The sequence below is a fragment of the Myotis myotis genome, unplaced genomic scaffold (genome assembly GCF_014108235.1).
Source record: "Myotis myotis isolate mMyoMyo1 unplaced genomic scaffold, mMyoMyo1.p scaffold_m19_p_2, whole genome shotgun sequence".
NCBI classification, from domain to species: Eukaryota; Metazoa; Chordata; class Mammalia; order Chiroptera; family Vespertilionidae; genus Myotis; species Myotis myotis.
The window spans coordinates 214,873,200-214,886,298 of NW_023416324.1; positions in this window are offsets into that span (position 1 = coordinate 214,873,200).

Consider the following 13,099-nt stretch of genomic DNA (forward strand, 5'->3'; position numbering starts at 1 on the left):
CTCCCCACCGCGGGCAGGGACGCCTGTCTCTGTGCAGAAAGCCGCTCCCTGGAGCTGTGCATTTCTCAGTTTGGTGCCAGTGAGGGTGCCAATACTCAGGTGCTTCTGAGAGAGCCGTGCCTGCCTTCGTACTGTGGTTTCTGGCAGCGATGACCGTCTTTTCAGCCAAATTGGGCTAAAGAAGCAGCAGCGAGACGCGCTGATAAGGAAAGCACTGCTCTCGTGTTCCCCACCGACGTTTGGTGCCCCGGGCCGGCCGGGCTCTCTGGGGTTAGAGAGACACTGTGGAAGGTCCAGGCAGCTCCCTCGCTGTGGCCATCGCATGTGTAACCGGAGGACAACCAGGGGCCCGCTGCCTGGCACTACGGAGCCGACTCAGCAGAGACGGGGTTGAATCCTGTGAGTGTCGATTCCAATCCTGCGGGCAGCGTGGGAGAGCCGCGGGTCAGCCACGGAAATCTGCCCGCCCCCATGAGCCGCTGCTTCTACTGGTCCCAGGACAGAGCCCACCTCTGTGGGAACGGTGACGAGTGACTGTCCACTCCATCGGTGAGCCATCGCGGGGCACCGGGCACCAGTTCCCTTGGCCGCTCGCTGTGCCGGGCCTGTGGGTCGCTGGAGACTCACAGAGACCCTGGGGTGGAAACTCTCCCCAGGACGGAACCACACGGTGAGGTTTTCATTCTGGTGGAAACCAAGAGCCCAGTAGGCAAGCTGGAACCTCCCGGGGAACGTGAGGGTTCTTTCTGGACGGCACCAGGGCCATGGCATGCTGACACTCCACAGGGGCGAGGCGGAGAGTGAGGACGCAGCCGGCTCCATGCCCTCCAGCTTCTTGATCCCCCAGCAGCCCCCCGGCAGCCTAATGCACCTCTGAAAGGTCACTGGGGTTTCTCCAAAGCCTTGGCGTGGCGCTTGCCTGGCCAACTGGGCAGGGCTGTGGCATGCAGACGTGGCCTGGAGAGCTGCTGCCCGCAGTCCCAGACCCGCCTGTCTCTAAAGCCTGTGAGCGGCACCGACAACAGCGCTTCTCTCGGAAGCCCACCCACTGCGCTCGCTCCCGGCTGCGGGGTCTTATCTTGTGCCCGCCGAGTGCCCCCACTTATCTCCCAGCGTCACCCCGAGGCCCGCGGTGAGGTCCAGGTCAGCACAGCGCCAGCAGGTGAAGACCTTGCTCTCCTGCGTCCATTCACAGCAGAACCCACTGGCCACTGGCAGCCGTAGGAGAAGCGCCTGCAGACCCGCCAGCTCCCCCACTTCCATTCCGCCCACAGCGTCTCACAGAGCAGAGGCCCCCGCGGCAGGAGATGTGAGGATGTGAAACGAGTTACTCAGCACCCTCTAGACATCGGGATCGAGTACGATCGGAATAGTCCCTCTGTCCGTGGTCCAGATGGTTTTCCCAAAACCACGGACACTTTTGATCACATGGTATCCCAGTCAATCAGGCAGACCCCATTGATTGACCCCGCAGGGTGAGGCAGGAGTGGAGCTGCAGGATCCAGTCAAAGGGCTGGGGCTGAGCCAAGGGAAACAGCAACTGCACAGACACACACACAGACACACACGCTCAGGTGTGTATTTCTACACAGGTCACAGGGACATGCATGTACGATCTGGGAAGACACGTGTGCAGGAAGCCTCGTTTATCTGGCTAAGAGCGCTGGCTCTGAGGAAGTGTGGGATCTCACACTAAGTTCCCCCTCTGCTCCTGGGTCTCCCCGTCTGCACAAGGGGGTGATAGCAGCACGAGCCTCTGTGCTCTGGAGCAGAGAATGTGCTGCGTGTGCAGAGGACTCAGGGAGAGCCCGGCCCAGCCACTGCAAGTAAGTGCACGTCACATGCAACAGAAGGCCCCTCTATTCCATGCAACCTCTGTGTGTCTGCCTGGGCAGCCATGGGTCCAGCTCACTCGGGAGTTCTGCAACTGAAGGCCAAGAGAGAGGGGGGATGGATGGCGGCTAGTGACCAGTAGTCTTTGTCATGCCTGTATCACATGGATTATTTTTGTTTTTTTGTGTGAATATTTGATTAATATTTCTATCCCTCACTGGACAGCAGGCTCTCTGGGGCCAGGGACTGTCTGAGATTGCTTCATAATTTTCTCCCCGACATAGAGCATGCTGGTGGCACATAATACGTGCTTAATAAACATGTGTTGAGTGAATGGTCCCTGATGCTACTCCTAGTGCGCATACTACCATTATTGTCAGAGCAGAATTTGGTTTTCTGAATCATAGATGATTACACCAAACGAGGGGAGGGGGTTCTTGCCTAGAAATGGCATCTCGTGAAGATAAGCCTAAAAAGCTGAAATAAGAAAAATAATAATAAACAACTTTGTTCTGAAAAAATATAGAATGAACTAGAGTTAAGTTAAAATTCAAAAATAATCAAGGCTTTATTCTACAAAAAGTGTAAAGCCCACTAAATCCTGGGATAATGTATGTAGAAAACAGAGAAAGCGCTAGCAGGCAGTGCCAAGTGATTCACAGCCGGGAACAGCTCTCAGGGAGCCGCAGTCTGTGCTCTGCCTGGGAGCAAGTTGGTGGGTATAAAATACAGCGAGCAAACAGTCAATCAATGTCGTGTCAGTACAGAAGGTCAGCACAGCTGCTTGCCATTGCCATGGTTAAGGAGGGGCTCTTGATTGGTTCGGACACCAAGGTCTAGGAAGGGTCAGGTTCAGGAGCTAAGCTGCTCAAAGCCGTGCACACCTGAGTGACATCGGGGCATGGTGATGGAGGCCTGCAGGAGCATCTGGGTGCAGATGAAAGGGAAGAGGCAGCACAGAATGTGCGGGGGACCACCCATCCAGACGGAGGGAGCGGTGATGTCTTCCAGGCACGGATCAAACAGCAATGCAGATGCCGGGGGTGGGGCCGGGCGATGGCAGAGGGAGGGGGAGGCTGGGGGAGGCCCCGGGGACATCTGCTGGAAATTGACTTCAGCCAAAAGAGGAAGCAACAGGACTGCTGCTCCGGATCTATTCTGGCCAACAAGGAAGTGGCGGGGTCCCTGGAAACAAAACGGCCAGTTGCCCCAGGGGCTGGGCAGCCGGGCCGGCGTGGCTGGCTGCTGCCAGCAGGTGCCTGCTTCCCAGAGGCGGCGTTCGGGCCGTTGAGAGCAAGGACCAGTGGAACTTGAAGACTCGAGAAGGAAGCAGTAGGTTGACTCAGGAAGAAGAGAGAGTCCTTGTTAGTAGCATAATCCCAACTGGGTAGAAAATGGGGAAGTATCTAAAGAAGTGGCCAAACAGGAAATTCTCTATGAAGTCTGATGGAAACACACACACACACACACACACACACACACACACTGAAGGAAGATGAACATAAACGAAAGTAAGAAATGGTATCAGGAAGCCTTGTGCTTGGAAGAGGTTTGAAAAATAGGTTAAGGCCTGCCCAGCTAGCATGGCTGAAGGGAAGCCCTGGGGGCTTGGGGCCGGGACGCCGAGTGTGGGACAGAAACCAGGCCCTCAGAAGGCCTGTGACGCGAGGGAGGGGAGCCATTCTTTCCAAAAGTTTGCCTCTCTGTGACGGGGCGAAGGAGAAGGCATCCGCACACGGCGGGAGATGGGAGGTGGAGTGTGAACGTTGTGTTCTGTTCTTCGTTTTCATTGTGTGTGTTTGTGACGAGGGGGGTATTTCAGCAAAGCTACACGCTTGGCGGAAAGAGAGGGTGGAACTAAAGCTGCTGGGAACGCAGATAGCAGGGAGGCGATTGATAAGGAGAGACCTGGAGGAAGCAGATAGGGGCCGGGGTTGGGGGCCGCGTGAGGACACTGACTGAGAAGTGGCCGTCAGCATCCCACGGAGGTTCCGGGCCCTGCAAGCAGGTCACTCGCAGTTAGTGCTGGGGCTTCGTGGCCTCCGTGTCTCGGTTAATGAGGAAGAGACGTCGTCCCCCCGAGGGAGAAGAGCGGTCACCCCGGGGGCACGGAGGCTGCGGAGAAACAGCTGCTCAGGGAGCGGAGGAGACAGCTGTCGGGGAATCTGTAGGCGAGTTGGGGAGATGGCGTTCCCAGCTCATGCCGAGGCTTTGGCTGTGCAGGACACCAGGCCACACGGTATCCGGGTGTCCCCGCAGTCCGTGTGCAGAAAGAGTGGGTGGTGGCAGGGGTCCCAGGCTGGGCTTTGTGGGGTGAGTGTGCTGGGGAGGTAGGAAGGGCCGGGAAGGGACGGTGTGGACCAAAGAGGGACATAAGTGACGGGTCGTGGGATCCAGGCTACCCAGTGCTGAAGTGAGACTCGCGAGGAATCAAGAACAAGCAGACCCTCTGAGAGGCGGCAGAGCTGTGCGAGCCACAGGGGAGTGAGAGCAGGAATACACCGTGTCGTGGGCCGAGGAGGACGCCCGGGTGTAGGTTTCCACGGAGAGGAGAATCGCAGGCGACCCCAGGGTGCAGTGGCCCGGGGGTGTCTGGAGGGGCAGACATTGATGGGGTTGAGGATGATGCGAAAGAGTGTTGGATGGGAATGTTTCGTCTTTTAACAGCACTCTCTGTGGGCTTGCCCTTTCGGGGGAATGACTTACGCACGCACGCGCCTGTGCTGAGGGCGAAGACCTGGAAGGGAGGGTGAGGATCCAGCGTGCAGGGCGACGGTTGAGGGAACAAGTTCTCAAGAACATGAGGGCAAGGGCACAGGGGGGGACTGGCCGCGGAGCAGGGATGGAATCTGGGTCTGGTTTGCCACAGGAGTGAAGGGGCAGGGGGCCCGGAGAGAACGGACATGGCTGTGAAACAGAGAGCCCGGCTAGAGAAGCAGAGCGCTAACCAAGGTGGGTCCTGGTGGACTGACAGGAAACAGGAGCCAAAGGCCCGGAGGGACGTCAGGACACAGCGAGGGGGAGGGGAACACTCTGGGGCGTGTGATGGGGGGGACGGGGCTCAGCGGACTCGGTGAGGACGCCTGGGCGTTGGCATTCAGTGGAAGCATCTGTGAGTCGACACTGAGATGAAGTGGCTGTGATAGGAGGGGACCTCATTACACTGGAGCTGAGACATCGCAAGCATCTCTCTCCTCCTCAGCAAAGCAACCCTGGGGCGGGTGGGGGTGGCGGCAGCTCATTCCGCTGAGAGTCCATCCTCAGCTCTGCCCAGTGCACACAGGAGTTCTAGGCACATCCCCTCCGCCTCCTGCATAGACCACTGGCCGCTCACCTCTTCTCTGCCTTCTGCATAGACCACTGGCCACTCACATCCCCTCCGCCTCCTGCATAGACCAGAGGCCACTCACATCCCCTCCGCCTCCTGCATAGACCACTGGCCACTCGGGCCTGCACGTCAGTTCTGCTCTGCCCTGTGCACTGTCCACTGTACCTGCTTCTTGGGAACATGCTGTGTTGGGGGGAAGGAGGAGCTGATCCCCGTCATCGTTGATCTCAGGGTTTGAGACCTCTGGGGTTAACGGGCCTAAATAGACATTGTCCTCAGGGGGGCTGTAGGGATGGATGATTTAACCCTGAAATCGAGCTGTTTCACAGCCCGGGGCGGGAGGCTAATACGCACGCCTGGTCATCACAGCGAACTCAGATCCTAGACCACTTGCTCTATAGCAATCCCACAGGAGGCCTAGAAAGTGTAACGAGGGCACTTTTTTTTTTTACTAATTCAATCCACATGTATTGGCTCCGGTGCCATGTCTTCCTTTATGCCATGTCATGGAATCCAATTTTACATTCTTACTTTTAAGAGGTTTATTTGCCACCAGAGCAAGGTATCCGATGGGAGAATACGCCAGTGATAATCTTGTTTGTCTCTAAATCCTCATATATTATAATTGAACCTGCAAAGGCCAGGCTGAGTCTGTAGGCCCCTGATGGGCACTGTGATGGCTGTCACAGCACAGGGTGTCATAAAGATTGAGGGCATCCAGCCCCCTTTCTCCCGCCCTCCTCCCTGGCTGAGTGGTCACTGTGGTGCTGGCAGAAACCACAGTCCCCAGAGACCAAACGTCACCCTGAGGACTGGAGTTAGAACCCACCATGAGGGTCACTCGGCCTCAGCTACAGACACAGCCACTTAGGAATTAGCTCAAATGAGATAGATGACAGATGATAGATAGATAGATAGATGATAGATAGATAGATGATAGATAGATAGATAGATAGATGATAGATAGATGATAGATAGACAAATAGATGATAGGTTGATAGATTAACAGATAGAAGATAGATGATAGATGAGTAAATATATATTAGTAGATGGACAGACAGGCGTATGGACAGAGAGATGAATGTAGCCATCAGGAGAGGATTGACAGCAAAGAGCCGGGGGGAGAAGGACAATGGCCTCTGGTGAGAATGTTCTGGATCTAGCTTGCAGTGCTGGTTTCACAGTGGTTTGGCAAAACTCTTTAAAGTGTACATCTAAAAATGGTGAATTTTTTGCATTTAAAAACATACCTCAATAAACCTGACTTTAATGAATGAGAAACATCGGACCAGAGGCAGGGCGGCCAGCGGGGAGGAGCTGGAGGGAGAGCGGGTAGAGAGGGAAGGGTCGGATGGGGAGAGGCCTGCTGAAGAAAAGGAACCCGGCGGAGACCAGCTTCCTGGAAGCCAGCGTGGAGGATTATAAACAGAGAGGGGCGGGGTGGCAAAACGCACAGCTGGTCGTCACAGCGAACTCAGAGCAGCCTCTTTGTAGACGCAGATGCCAGGGAGCAGGAAGGCTCTGGTGAGTCTGACATGAGTAAGGAGGCAGGCCGGTGCAGATCTCTCGCTCACTCACGTGTGTGCCCCTCCACATGCTCACCAGTGCATGCACATGCACACACGCCTTCATGTTTCTCCTGTGCTGAGCATGGAGCATGGTCAGGGCATATGGGAGACTGGGAGCCGAACCCCCTCTGGGAGCAGAGTCCGAGCGCAGAGCCCCAGCTCAGCCTAGGCCTGGATGGTTCCATGTTTACCCAAGAGTTGTTCCCGCCTCATTTCCTTTTTCCCAAAATACTCAACAAAGATGTCTTACACCCCAGGAATGGAGGCCCCTCCCCCTGAATTTAGGCTGAGTCCTGATTGGCCTGAGCAGCCATGGAAGTCCAAGCCCCCGCCCCCATGATCAGCCAGAGCTGAGACCCTTCTCTGTTCTCCACCCTGCAGCAGAAAGGGAAGCTCCCTGAAGACCTGGCGTTCTGCCCCCAAAGACAGCGTCTGGCAGAGGAGGCCGTGGCCAGGCGCTTCCTTCCTGCGTGGGGACTGGGGCAGCCACCCAGCCACCTGATGACCATGAGGTCACCAGTCTGGCCAACTCAACAAAGAGCCCAGCAAAGGGAGAAGAGCCTGGGTCCCTGAGGACCTGAGCCATCTACTTCACCGCAGGCGAAACCATCCACAGCCAAACATTGCAGAAGGTGGTCACGTGGACCGTATGGCATGAGCCACGTTCACGGCTGTCTGTTCCTTGCATCGTAACTGGTACAAGCTGTGTGGCTCCGGCAAAGGGGGTTTCCAAGGTTGAGGACTCAGTGAGGTCTCAGATTGAGAGCCTAGCATGGCCCACGTGGGTGTAAAAGCAGCCCCCACCCCGAAACCTCATCAAAGAGGGGAGAGGATAGGAACTTGCAAAAATGTGGAGAAAGGAAATACCCTCATGGGCCCCAGGGAAAGCGTCCAATCCTGAGACAGGAGCCAGTGGGAAGCGGGAGGTGTCAGAAAGAGGGCACAGGTCATCCTAGTCTCTGAGCACGTGGACGGCAATGAGGACCTTTGGGAGACGAAGGACCCACTGGGGAGGGAGGGGGAATGGGGAAGGGAGGCCCAACTGGGCAGTCTTTTTGCCAGTCATTGGGAATGGACTCAAAGTATCAAAATGCACCCAGAGAGTCCCCACCAGTTCATCATCTAGTCACCAAGGCCGTGGGCGCCAGGGGCTGGTGATGGGCGGTCATGGCCTTCCCTTTCCCACAAGCGGGGGCAGAGATGGAGAGACGGGGCCTGAGGAGCTCAGGTCTGTGCCAGGACGTGAGTCAGGGTCCTCAGAGAGCAGCCACGGGGCCAGGCAGCCGAGCGTCTGGAGGGCTTGGATTTTGATGCAGAGTTGAAGTTTCCTTCCCGTGACCCATCTCTGCCTGCTCCCAGGAAACAAAACAGTTTCTCGCTGCAACCCTGCGAATAATTTCCCAGAAAACCGGAATCAGAGGGAGGCAGGGAGATGGGAGATTGCACATTTTGGGCTGATAAACAGCAGAACCTTTTAAGAAACAGGTGTGGCATTTGTGGCTGCGTTTTCAGTGTCTTGTTCTACATCATGTTCATGTTCTGGTTTTTGTTTGTTTGTTTTTTTTCATCAATACAAACTGTGGTCCAGCGACTGTCCTTTCCCTGTTTCTTGGCTGATGGTGGGGGATGGACACCGGGGCCAGTCTTGTCTCGGGCCAGCTCTCCGCCGTCACCACTCAGCCTTGTCCTGTGACCCACTGGCCTTTCCCTCAGGGCTGGTCCCCTCCAGGGCTGACCTGAGGCTGGTGACTCCGCGTTCTGAACCCAAATCAAGGCAGAGAGGAATTTAGTGGGCAAACACCAGCACCCATCAAAGTCGCAACACTCACCCTGGCCCTGGTGGTCCTGGACCAGGTGTGTGATGCTGGGCGAGGTTCCCGCCCTCGCCCTGTTCTCAGGTTCCCAGGTCGGAACGGAAGAGTCATTCTTTCCCCCCGCTTCACAGCGTTATTGGGGATGAATCAACCATGAGGTGCCTCTATTTCTTTTCTTTTTTTTTTAATGGAGAGGGTGCACATTAAAGCGAGACTCGGTGCTTTGAGCGCTGTTCTAGGATTGTACATGATTGTTACTATGGTATAACACAGTGCAGAAATACACTGAAAACATTTTTCCGTAAATTGAGTCCATTGTTCTCATAAAAAAGATTTTATTTAAAGCCCCCAAACGTATCTTTTCTAATCCTGTATTTCTCATCCAACAAAGAGCCACATCTAAATGAAAATGTAGAAGAATCGCAGCACTTTTGCTGTTGTAGAGCTTTCCGAGTTACTGCTGGCCTGTCGTCAGCCCCTCCCAGAGGACAGTTGAACAAGCTCCGGAGCTTTGCTGGCTGCACTGGGACTGGGGTTCCCGCTCCGCGTCCAGCATCGTCAGGCCCTTTAGCGGGGACGGCGCACTTCCACAGCCGCTGACGGCCCTCGGGCGTGGCCTTGGTGAAGGAACGCCTTCACTGACCTCGGACACACATTCTGACTGTGACTGTAGCACTTGATGCAACCACCGCACGAATCAGGGAAGGGCACCCCAGAACCCCCGGGCCCCTCCCAGCCACCTCCCCCGCCCCCCAAAGATAACAGCTCCCTGACTCCCCGCACTGCGAGTCGCCCGCCTGTTGTGGAATTTGTGTGAATGGAGTCACAGAGCTTGTGCTTTTCATTCTGCGGCTGCGTCTTCCTCCTGGTGTCCGGTTCGTGAGCTTCATGAGTGCGTGCAGTCGCCCGCGTGTTCGTTTCCTGCGGGGCAGCACCCCGTGGCCGGAATACACGGCTCACGCACCCTCTGGTGAGGGACGTTTGGGGCGCTTAGGAAGCGTGTTGCTCTGAATGTCCTCACACGTGGCATTTGCGTGTGTCTCTGCAGTTCAGTCCTGTATGAACTGAGCCCACTTTCTCGTCAAAGGCTGTGTGGATGTTTCACTTCAGTAATTATCCCCAAGCATTTTCCCAAAGGGATAGCACTCAGTTCCGGTCCCACCAGCAGTGGGGGACAGTGGCCGCTCCAACGGCTCCTCCTCCTCGGCGGCACCTAGCACTGGACGTCATTTATTTGCTTAGTTTTATTATTTTTTTATTATTTTTTATAGTTCTTTTTTCTTAATCCTCATTCAAGGAGACTTTTCCATTTATCTTTTAAAGAAAGTGGAAGAGAGAGGGAAAGACAGAGAGAAATACTGATGTGAGAGAAACACAACGATTGGTTGCCTCCTGCACAAGCCCTGACCAGGGCCTGGCCTGGGGAGGAGCCTGCAACCAAGGTACATGCCCTTGACTGGAATCGAACCCAGGACCCTTCAGTCTGCAGGCCAACACTCTGTCCACTGAGCCACACCAGCCAGAGCTGCTTTTCTCAGTCCCTCTGGGGGATGAGTGGTGCTGTTCCCTTCTTGTTTTCATTCCCGTTTGCCTGGCTCCCCTAAGATGGCGCATTTTTGCTTATGCTTTTTGGCCAATGAGAGAACTTCTTTATTTAAGTGTTTGTTCACATTTTTTGCCCAATTTTCGTTTTGGTTGTCTGCCTTTTTAAAAACAGTTGACTTGTAAGAGTCTCTTACCTAATATACACATTACAAACAGCTCCTCCCACTGCCTGGCCTGCTCTTTCACCCACTCAATGGTGTCCTGTGAACAACGGAACTTCTTCACTGTAATGCCCTCCAGGTCATCAGCTGTTTCCTGGCTAATGCTTTGTATGTCCTAGGTAAGAAGTCTTTGCATAAATCTCAAGGTGATAAAAATATTACCTTATGCTGACCCCAAGCGCTTTACAATCTAACCTTTCTCATCTAGACCTACAGCCCACCTGTGGTTAAACTGTGTATGTGGAGTGAGGTAGGGATTGAAATAAATTTTTTTAATACGAATATCTTTATAGATATTTTAAAGACCTCCCTTTTCCCACTGAATGCGGTTGGCTTCCTCCTCCTCCTTCTCCTCCTCCTCTTCCTCTTTCTTCTTCTTCTTCTTCTTCTTCTTCTTCTTCTTCTTCTTCTTCTTCTTCTTCCTCTTCTTCTTACCTGAAGATATGTTTCTATTGATTTTAGAGAGAGAGAAAAGGAGAGAGACAATAAAGGAACCTTTCATTAAAAATCCTCTTTTCCCCTTTATAATAGCCAGCAAGAAAGGATCTGGAAAAACCTCTTGAAAATACCCAATTTCACAGCAGAATTCCATGACACTAGTAGAACACAGACACGTGACTGACATAAAATGTGCTCTGTGTTTTAAGTTCTCCGACATATTGAAGCAGGAGTTCTTAAATGATCATAAACATGGTAGTCATTACTGCTAGTTTCAGAGTATTCTAATTCTCCCCCCGTGTGGGCACGTCCCACTTCTGGAGGACTGCCCGCCGCTCCCCTGGGGTGGGGTCTGACTCGCTCTGGCCAATGTGCTGTGAGTGTAAGTAAGCTGTGTGGCTTTCTGGCTGGAGCATTCCCTGGCCCCGCTGAGACCTTCCAGGCCACATGTCTTCGGCCACAGTGAGCATAGATGCCCCAGGCAGTGCTGTGTCCCAGGGTGACAATGATGACAGAGAACAAGGCCCTGCCCAGGGCTCAGGGGCTAATCACCTAAGCAAGAAGTCAACCCTGTTTTAAGCCACCGAGATTGTGGAACTGTTTGTTACCGCGACATAAGCCAGCCTATGCTGATGGATCATTAAGGAATATCTACAGTCCCATTTCACTGATAAAATTTAACAAGACTCAAAAGCCCCTGTGAACATGGAGAATGTCCTATTTGTTTCTCTTGGCCTTTTACCTGGAATGGCTTAACTAAACTGACTCACACAGGAGATGTTGGAGAGTGTTTAAATGGCTGGGTGAATGGCCAGGTGGGTCCCTGAGGGCGGATGGGTGAACATAAGAGACGGGAAGGCAGGCTGTGATGACTCCTGGGTTTGGGATAAGATGACTATGGATTCAGATCCTGCTTCTGTCACCGTCTGTGCGACCCTGAGCGAGGGTCTGAGTTTCCCTAAGGCTCTTCTTCCTGAGCAGGAACCCGAGGAAACTACCAGCCTCCAGGGGTTGCTATGACAATTAAGTGAGGTAACATCCTGTGTTATCTCAAAAATGGCTGCTCTCATTATTATTCTCTCTCAAAAATTAGTGGGAAGAAAGAACACTGTAGCAAGCACCATAGCCGAGGGGGGGGGGGGGGGGTATGTTACTATTTCAGCAGTCACCCTCATTCTGTCCAGTTTTACTTCAAAGCCAAAGAATACAAATCTGAAGAATAAAGAAAACCTAGATTCCAGGAAAAGAAATCAAAAGTAAGACAACCGAATCCATTCATCCAGTCAAGGAGCCATGGAATTAAACTGTGAGGTGTTGGCATGTGTATTAGATGCATGTGAGATGTATGTGAAATGTGAGATTTGTGATGCATAGGTGAGTGGATGGACCAATTGAGAGTAGTTACATATTAAACATAAGAGCCACACTCAAAATCGGCCATGTTCTCTCAAATAGGGTCACCTCGGGGCAAGTGAGAGGGGCTTCTGGGTGGCAGTGCTTGTGACTTGGACATGGAGTCTCAATAACAGGAAAGACTTGCCCAGCCAGTGTGCTCAGTGGTTGAGGGTCGACCTATGCACCAGGAGGTCACGGTTCGATTCCCAGTCAGAGCACATGCCCAGTGGGGGGCATGCAGGAGGCAGCCAATCAATGATTCTCTCTCATCACTGATGTTTCTCTCTCTCTCTCCCTTCCTCTCTGAAATCAATAAAAACAAAAAATAAATAAAAGGAAAGACTCAGGGCCTGGAAGAGTGCACCTCAGTTACACATGCCAGTGACAACCTGGAACTTTTAAAGATTCATCTCAAAGACACCATGATATAAGCAAGTATTCCCGACCACTAATGATAGCTAAGTTTATCAGAAAAACACCTTCTTGGTTCACGCAACCTTTACATCCGAAGGCGTGACTGGGCCGGACACCCACGATGGTGCGGCACAGGTGGCTTCCTCCGGGGGCACGGCCGGGGCTGCGCCTGGCCCTCCCGTGGCCCCGCATGGCGGCTCGGCCTGGAACCTTATCAGTTTCTCTCTAGACCATTCTCTCTTCATCTTCTCCCCACCACACACACACACACACACACACACACACACACACGCGCGCGCGCGCGCGCGCGTGCGCGTCTCCCGTGACAAGGGCCCACGGCAGCAATAAGAGGAAGAGACGGAGGCTCGAGCCCACGCAGCTGGCATGGATGCTTCTGGAAGTCACGTGCCTGCACGTTGGCAAGGCCCCTTTGAAGCTCGGGAAGCAAGGAATGGAAACAGCAGGCGCACATTCTTCTTCATTGTACCAATTTGTGGTTTCCAGTCTACACTTTGCAAACTATGATTTTCCTTTTTCAGATTT